We start from the raw sequence: 8,392 nt of genomic DNA, 5'->3' as shown, positions 1-8,392 counted from the left end.
ATGGATATAAGCAGTGAACTTTAGATCTGATAATAATATGTTACTTAATTTTACAAATTAAAGTATATATACAAAGTATTTTTAGGCTATTTATAGCCCCTTTAGAGAATAATAAACATATTAAATAAAGGGGGAGGGGCTAATGCCTCATGAACTGCAATAGTGAATTTACAGCTTTCTTTGAGACTTTTGATTAAAGATGCCTACTTACTCCTCCACTCCAGATTCAATGCCATACTCATGTATAATTTTGTTTGTTTTTTTGTTTTTTTCTGTAAGATTTTATTTAGTTATTTATTCATTTAGAGAGAAGGGGGAGGGGCAGAGAGAGAGGGAGAGAGAATCTTAAGCAGACTCCCCTGCTGAGTGCAGAGCCCTACTACTTGGTGGGGCTCCATCTCACAACTCTGAAATCATGACCTGAGCCAAAATCAAGTCAGGCACTTAACCAACTGAGCCACTCAGGTGCCCTGGTGTATAGTTTTATACTTTCTGAAATTGTCTAATATCTATTGGTTCCAATTTTATGCAGAAAATATTAAATTAGTTTTGGTGATCCTGACTGTGACTTTTTCCTAAATTTCTTCTGTCTTTTGTTACCTTCATTGTAATTTGCATTTTTGATTTTATAACTTGGTTAGTTGGAGTAATCTTTCTCAATTTCTTCCTTTCTTTCTTTCTTTCTTTCTTTCTTTCTTTCTTTCTTTCTTTCTTTCTTCTTTCTAGATTTTATTTAGGGACACCTGGGTGACTCAGTGGTTGAGTGTCTGCCTTTGGCTCGGGTCATGATCCCGAGGTCCTGGGATCAAGTCCCACATCAGGTTTCCTGAAGAGAGCCTGCTTCTCCCTCTGCCTATTTCTCTGCCACTCTGTGTCTCTCATGAATAAATAAATAAAATCCTTAAAAAGACAGAGAGAGCACAACAGGGGAAGCAACAGAGGGAGAAGCAGGCTCCCTGCTGAACAGGCTGCCCCATGCCAGGCTCAATCCCAGGATCCTGGGACCATGACCTGAGTTGCAGGCAGACACTTAACCAACTGAGCCACCCAGGAACCCTCAATTTCTTTTACATCAAGACCATGTTCTTATACATAAAATGTATGTATACAGAACATGAAAGGCAATAGATAAGGCTGCTTGCTTTAGGAGACCACAAGCCAGGTGCTGTAGCCTACCATACCTTATCAGGCCACTCAATGTTGGCAGGAATTGCTATCTGCTCATGATCCCATAGGCCATTCACACTGGTTGGAATGCTCTGAGTTGTGGAACGGGACTTAAAGAGCTCATTACTATAGGATGCACACCTGCACTGTTCAGCAAGTATTGTGATAGCACTTGACATATCATGTAACACAAATGCCAACTGGCTCTAGGAACAGTTGCTAGTGGTCCCATAGGTTTATGAAACTCAGGATGACTTAACAATCATTACAGAGAACATGACTGAAAGCATTTATTTTATTGATGAAAGCTCAGTACTATGTTGAATAGCAGTGGTGAGAGTGGACATCCCTGTCTTGTTCTGGATCTTAGGGGGAAGGCTCCCAGTGCTTCCCCATCGAGAATGATATTTGCTGTGGGCTTTTCATAGATGGCTTTTAAGATGTTGAGGAATGTTCCCTCTATCCCTACACTCTGAAGAGTTTTGATCAGAAATGGATGCTGTATTTTGTCAAATGCTTTCTCTGCATCTAATGAGAGTATCATATGGTTCTTGGTTTTTCTCTTGCTGATATGATGAATCACATTGATTGTTTTACAAGTGTTGAACCAGCCTTGCGTCCCGGGGATAAATCCTACTTGGTCATGGTGAATAATTTTCTTAATGTATTGTTGGATCCTATTGGCTAGTATCTTGTTGAGAATTTTTGCATACATAGTACTGGAAGTCCTAGCCTCAGCAAAAAGACATTAAAGGCATTCAAATTGGCAAAGAAGAAGTCAAACTCTCCCTCTTCGCCGATGACATGATACTCTACATAGAAAACCCAAAAGTCTCCACCCCAAGATTGCTAGAACTCATACAGCAATTTGGCAGCGTGGCAGGATACAAAATCAGTGCCCAGAAATCAGTGGCATTTCTATACACTAACAATGAGACTGAAGAAAGAGAAATTAAGGAGTCAATCCCGTTTACATTTGCACCCAAAAGCATAAGATACCTAGGAATAAACCTAACCAAAGAGGTAAAGGATCTATACCCTAAAAACTATAGAACACTTCTGAAAGAAATTGAGGAAGACACAAAGAAATGGAAAAATATTCCATGCTCATGGATTGGCAGAATTAATATTGTGAAAATGTCAACGTTACCCAGGGCAATTTACACGTTTAATGCAATCCCTATCAAAATACCATGGACTTTCTTCAGAGAGTTAGAACAAAATATTTTAAGATTTGTGTGGAATCAGAAAAGACCCCGAATAGCCAGGGGAATTTTAAAAAAGAAAACCATAACTGGGAGCATCACAACGCCAGACTTCAGGTTGTACTACAAAGCTGTGGTCATCAAGACAGTGTGGTACTGGCACAAAAACAGACACATAGATCAATGGAACAGAATAGAGAATCCAGAAGTAGACCCTGAACTTTATGGTCAACTAATATTCGATAAAGGAGGAAAGACTATCCATTGGAAGAAAGACAGTCTCTTCAATAAATGGTGCTGGGAAAATTGGACATCCACATGCAGAAGAATGAAACTGGACCATTCTCTTACACCATACACAAAGATCAACTCAAAATGGATGAAAGATCTAAATGTGATACTAGATTCCATCAAAATCCTAGAGGAGAACACAGACAACACCCTTTTTGAACTCAGCCACAGTAACTTCTTGCAAGATACATCCACGAAGGCAAAATAAACAAAAGCAAAAATGAACTATTGGGACTTCATCAAGATAAGAAGCTTTTGCACAGCAAAGGATACAGTCAACAAAACTCAAAGACAACCTACAGAATGGGAGAAGATATTTGCAAACGACATATCAGATAAAGGGCTAGTATCCAAGATCTATAAAGAACTTCTTAAACTCAACAGCAAAGAAACAAACAATCCAATCATGAAATGGGCAAAAGACATGAACAGAAATCTCACAGAGGAAGACATGGACATGGCCAACATGCACATGAGAAAATGCTCTGCATCACTTGCCATCAGGGAAATACAAATCAAAACCACAATGAGATACCACCTCACACCAGTGAGAATGGGGAAAATTAACAAGGCAGGAAACCACAAATGTTGGAGAGGATGCGGAGAAAAGGGAACCCTCTTACACTGTTGGTGGGAATGTGAACTGGTGCAGCCACTCTGGAAAACTGTGTGGAGGTTCCTCAAAGAGTTAAAAATAGACTTGCCCTACGACCCAGCAATTGCACTGTTGGGGATTTACCCCAAAGATACAGATGCAATGAAACGCCGGTACACCTGCACCCCGATGTTTATAGCAGCAATGTCCACAATAGTCAAACTGTGGAAGGAGCCTCGGTGTCCATCGAAAGATGATGGATAAAGAAGATGTGCTCTATGTATACAATGGAATATTCCTCAGCCATTAGAAATGACAAATACCCACCATTTGCTTCGATGTGGATGGAACTGGAGGGTATTATGCTGAGTGAAGTAAGTCAATCGGAGAAGGACAAACATTATATGTTCTCATTCATTTGGGGAATATAAATAATAGTGAAAGGAAATATAAGGGAAGGGAGAAGAAATGTGTGGGAAATATCAGAAAGGGAGACAGAACATAAAGACTCCTAACTCTGGGAAACGAACTAGGGGTGGTAGAAGGGGAGGAGGGCGGGGGGTGGGAGTGAATGGGTGACGGGCACTGGGGGTTATTCTGTATGTTGGTAAATTGAACACCAATAAAAAATAAATTAAAAAAAATAAAAGCACTAAAAAAAAAAAAAGAAAGCTCAGGAACGTTTGACAGGACATTGTAAATGCCCAATTCTTTTATTTCATAAATGAGAACATATGAGATTAAAGAAATTATGTGTCTTGACTTGAATAGACATTAAATGACTGGACTATAAGCTCTATGAAGTCAGGGACATTTTGTTAACTGCTATATGCTGTTGTACGGTAGAGATCGTAGCACATGGCAGAAGTTTTCTAAAATTCTGTTGCATGAAAGAATGAATTGGCTAGGGTCACTCAGGTAATGAAAGCCAAAATGAGAATTACAATCTTCTATCTCCCAGTTCAATGATTTGATCCACTGTGCCTAAGGCTGTATGTCACATTGTTATGTGAACAATCCATTATGTGGCACAAAGAACAGAAGGTCATGAACACATCCTAGAACTGAATATTTTAAAGATTTACCTGCTGTTTTGTAACACTTCCTATCCATCATATTCATAAATCAAACATGAAATATTTGGGTTGCCATAAAACTTATATTTATCTTAATATATTCCTGTAAAGAATATTAAAAACAACAAAGTTGCTCTTCTCTGAGCTTTCACAAAAATTTTTCTCCTTTGGTAGTTATAGCATTTTGCCATTTGCTTGAGTCATCAAATGTATTTAGATTTATCTTTACTTCCTACTAATTAAATAATGAAAAGCAAAACTTTAAATAAAGTAGTTACTCATGTATCCTATATGCATTTAAATTAGAGTGAGCACCATCACTGAAAGTTTATATCACTCACAAATTCATTAAACATTCATTAACCTCACCTCAGGTATAGGTGTCCTTGTTTACATATTTCAGATTTGCATATATCTGCCCTGAACAAGATTTCAAAAATGTTTATGACCCTATGACCACCTTAATTATGAATCCCCAGGCAGATGTTTGTGAAATCCTTACCCAATGTGGCTCTTCCCCTCTTCTACCAGGTTTTTATTCAGTTCAGTATACAAGGTGACACTAAGATAGGACAAATGAAGTTTCAGTGTGGGTCCCTCCATCTTCCCCCTGTAATTCCTGACCTGGTAGGTACCAAAGCCAGAAGGGACCTGGGATAAGAATGCTGGGTCATATGGAAAGCTGCTGTGTTTCGCCTGATTGATGGGGAAAGGAAAAGGCTTCGATTTTTCACAATCTAAATGACATTCTCTTTCTCTAATGTATGGTCTTAAGCCACTTTTTCAGAATTGTGTTTCACAGAAAGACCCCCAGACCAAAAGATATTTCATTCTTTGATAAAGTTTTTGGGAATATTCATATAGAAATGCTACACATGATCCTGGGGTAAGGCGGCCCCACTGGAGGTGTGTAATCTGGCAACTGGCTTTGGGTTTGGTGTAAATCCTTACTAGTTTCTGTTAGTACCAAATATTTTCCAACAGATCACCAATATTCCAGGTCAGAGATGGATGGACAGTGAGGCACCTTATATATGATACCCAATTCTTCAGTGGAGATCTGATCAATCTTATTTAACACATAGATACAAAGGATATAAACTCTGTTTTCTTCCATCGCATCAGTGAGGCCATCTACTGTGGCATCACTGTGCAGAGCCATACCGGCATTACTAATTTTATATTCAGCCAGAATGCTATTCATACTTTCAGCATACTTCAGCTCACTCTGAAGGCAAGTGATAGTGAGATTGATGCCTCCCTTATCCTTCTTTTTAAAACCAATGTTAGGGGTTTGCTGTTCAAGTGAAAGCTAAAGTCTTCCAGCTTGTTTTCAATTATCTTATGTCCCAGTGGTTTCAGGACATCCAGAACAATCAGGATCAAGTTATATGCTCAGGCCACTGCAATGACTTCCCTTACTTTTTTCCATTCTTGGCACCTTCATTGATAACTGGGAGATCCAGAATCTGGATCCTGGCACCTTTGTATCTGATGACACCAGGATCTGTGGTGGGATAGTGAACTCAGGCTGTCTTGTTGAAATATACCCCTACCAGGTTACTGAGCAGTGTTGATTTCTCCACAGATGGAAAATCCACAATATATTTGAGCATCCCTATGTCCTGGTCACATCAAAATCTTCTCCTAGCCGGTGACCACCACCTTTTGGAGTAATGAGTTCTCTGCAAAGCTTAGAAAGGCAAGCCTTAATCAGATTTAGGTGGGACATTGTGGCCTTGTTTTTCTTGAGGCTAAGCCATCTCAGCTTTGATCTCTGTGATCCTGATGAAGATGCTGTTCCTGGTAGCATACTCTTGGGGGTTCCATGGTCTCCACATTGTCTCCTGTCACACAGCTGGCGCAGATTGACCACATCCATCTGGTGCTAATGCAGTACACAGACGAGATACTTCCTATGTCTAGGGAGAGTTCCACGTGGGAGGTTCCCAGAGACACAGCGTGGAGCCTTCTCCTCTCCGCTCCCCTCAGCCAACTCCCCATTTTTTAAGGTTGTTGTTTCATTTCTATATTAAGGAAGGGGATGCATCATTTACTGTGGACCTTCATGCTGGCCCCTCTGTGCACACAGGTTTGTATTGCTGAACTCTGCACACTGAATAAAACAAAACAGAAAGACACGTTTGTTGCAAAAGTTTTGACCTGAAAACTGGGAAACTCAAGGCTATGGGAGTTGTGAGTTCTGAGTTGCTCACAGACTAAAGGGTTGTTGTTGTTTTAAGATTTATTTATTTGAGAGAGAGACAGATCTGGTGCATGAGCGTGTGGGGGCAGGGGCAGAGGGAGAGAGAGAATCCTCAAGCCGACTCCTGGAGGAGCAGGGAGCATGAGTGCTGTCTCCATCCCAGGACCCTGAGATCGTGACCTGAGCCAAAACCAAGAATCTATTCCTCAACCAACTGAACCACCTGGGTGCCCCCAGACTAAAGGGTTTTAATAAGGCAAATGCAGAATATATTTGGCTTTTTCACCTGATTGCCTAGTGGTCTTCTTCTTTATTTGGATCAGGGTAGCCTAGTCAGTGGAACAGGAAATCCAAAGATGATGTGTAACAGACTTGGTGTTTGGGGATTGGCTTGGCGTCCTTTGCAGATTTCTGAGAAGAGCTGTAAGTTTCTGTAACTAAGATAAGTTTGTTTTATTTTTGTTTAATGTAACTGCACTGGCCAACTTAATTTTGTCCTTAACATATATGGCTCCACTTTTGTTTTAGTTCTATGGTATACACATGTGTATATACACATCTGTAGGAGGCCAGAGCTCTGATGGGTTGAGGAGATCTACCTCTTTTGTAAATAAGTGTATTAGGAAGAGGCTGATTCTAACAGATGGGTGGCTGTAGCCTCACCCTAGTGGGAAGCCAGCGCTTTCTGGATGCCTGGATATAGCTAAAGCACTGAGGGTTGGGTGGGGGTGGGGGTAACTGGATGGTGAGAGGAGCTTAGGAGAACATATCAGCTTCCATCCCTCTCACCCTTTCCTGGACTGGTGGCCAGACCTAGCCCTTCCCCTGAGGCAGGTCACTGGGCTCTATGGGGACAGGATCTGAAGACTCTGAGCGCTCCATGGGACCACTCCTTGAGCCCTTCTCCATGCCATACTTGTCAGAGTCCATGACTCTTCATTTTTCATGATAATTTATATTAATCAAAAGTTTTTTTGGGGGAAATGAGAAATTGAATAATTGAAACAAGAATTGATAGCAACTTGGCAGAGAGATGTGAATTATACTGCTGTCCCCTTCTTTCTCCTCTAGACTGTAGTGTATAGAAAGCAGGTACTAAAGTGATGATTAGCAATTGCCACATTATCTGTGATTTTTGAGATATTATGGAAAAAGGGAAGATTACAGAATTTAGAGTAGAGAAAAACTAACAATTTGGGTTTTTTAAAAAGATGTTATTCTGAAAATTGTGGGTTATTAGATTTGTAATTAATACCAGGGAAGAGGGGGCACCTGGGTGGCTCAGTGGTTGAGCATCTGCCTCTGGCTCAGGTCATGATCCCAGGGTCCTGGGATCAAGTCCTGAATGGGGCTCCCTGGAGGGAGACTCCTTATTTCTCTGCTTCTCTCTGTGTCTCTTATGAATAAATTAATGAAATCTTAAAAAAAGTGCTAGAGAAAAGTTTCAATTTTGTTGTGAAAGGGACAGTTTATTCACATAAAGAACAGGGTGTATTGATTAGTAGGAGTTACTATGTGGTAATTTAGAATAAATTTTGCCAAAAAAGCCCCTTAATTTCAGGATTTGGTAGGGTTTCACTGGTATACCAGAAACAACATAACATGTTCTTAGCTAATCACTTAACAGGTTTTTAAAACATGCTTGAAGGAGAAATAAAAACATGCAGACAAGATGATTCTTGAGAACTTTAAGCTTTTTGTAACAATGTAACAGAAGATTCCTACCTAGAAGTTGCACATTTCCTGTTTGAATATTATTACTGACTTAGAACACAGAGGCACACTTATAATACTAATCAACATTCATCTAGCAGTGTAAAATTAATAGCTAATGTAACTTGGAGTAGAATTA

The 8,392-nt window shown here is 40.0% G+C and overlaps 1 pseudogene; it reads right to left on the bottom strand.

Annotated features, from left to right (window-relative positions):
- Nucleotides 1-4,918: 4,918 nt before the first annotated feature.
- LOC112928965 (developmentally-regulated GTP-binding protein 1 pseudogene) lies at nt 4,919-6,216 on the bottom strand (annotated as a pseudogene).
- Nucleotides 6,217-8,392: the final 2,176 nt, after the last annotated feature.

This window comes from Vulpes vulpes, chromosome 7, assembly GCF_048418805.1.
Source record: "Vulpes vulpes isolate BD-2025 chromosome 7, VulVul3, whole genome shotgun sequence".
NCBI classification, from domain to species: domain Eukaryota; kingdom Metazoa; phylum Chordata; class Mammalia; order Carnivora; family Canidae; genus Vulpes; species Vulpes vulpes.
The sequence above is the reverse complement of the archived record's forward strand: the minus strand, read 5'-3'. Positions and strand labels throughout refer to the sequence as shown.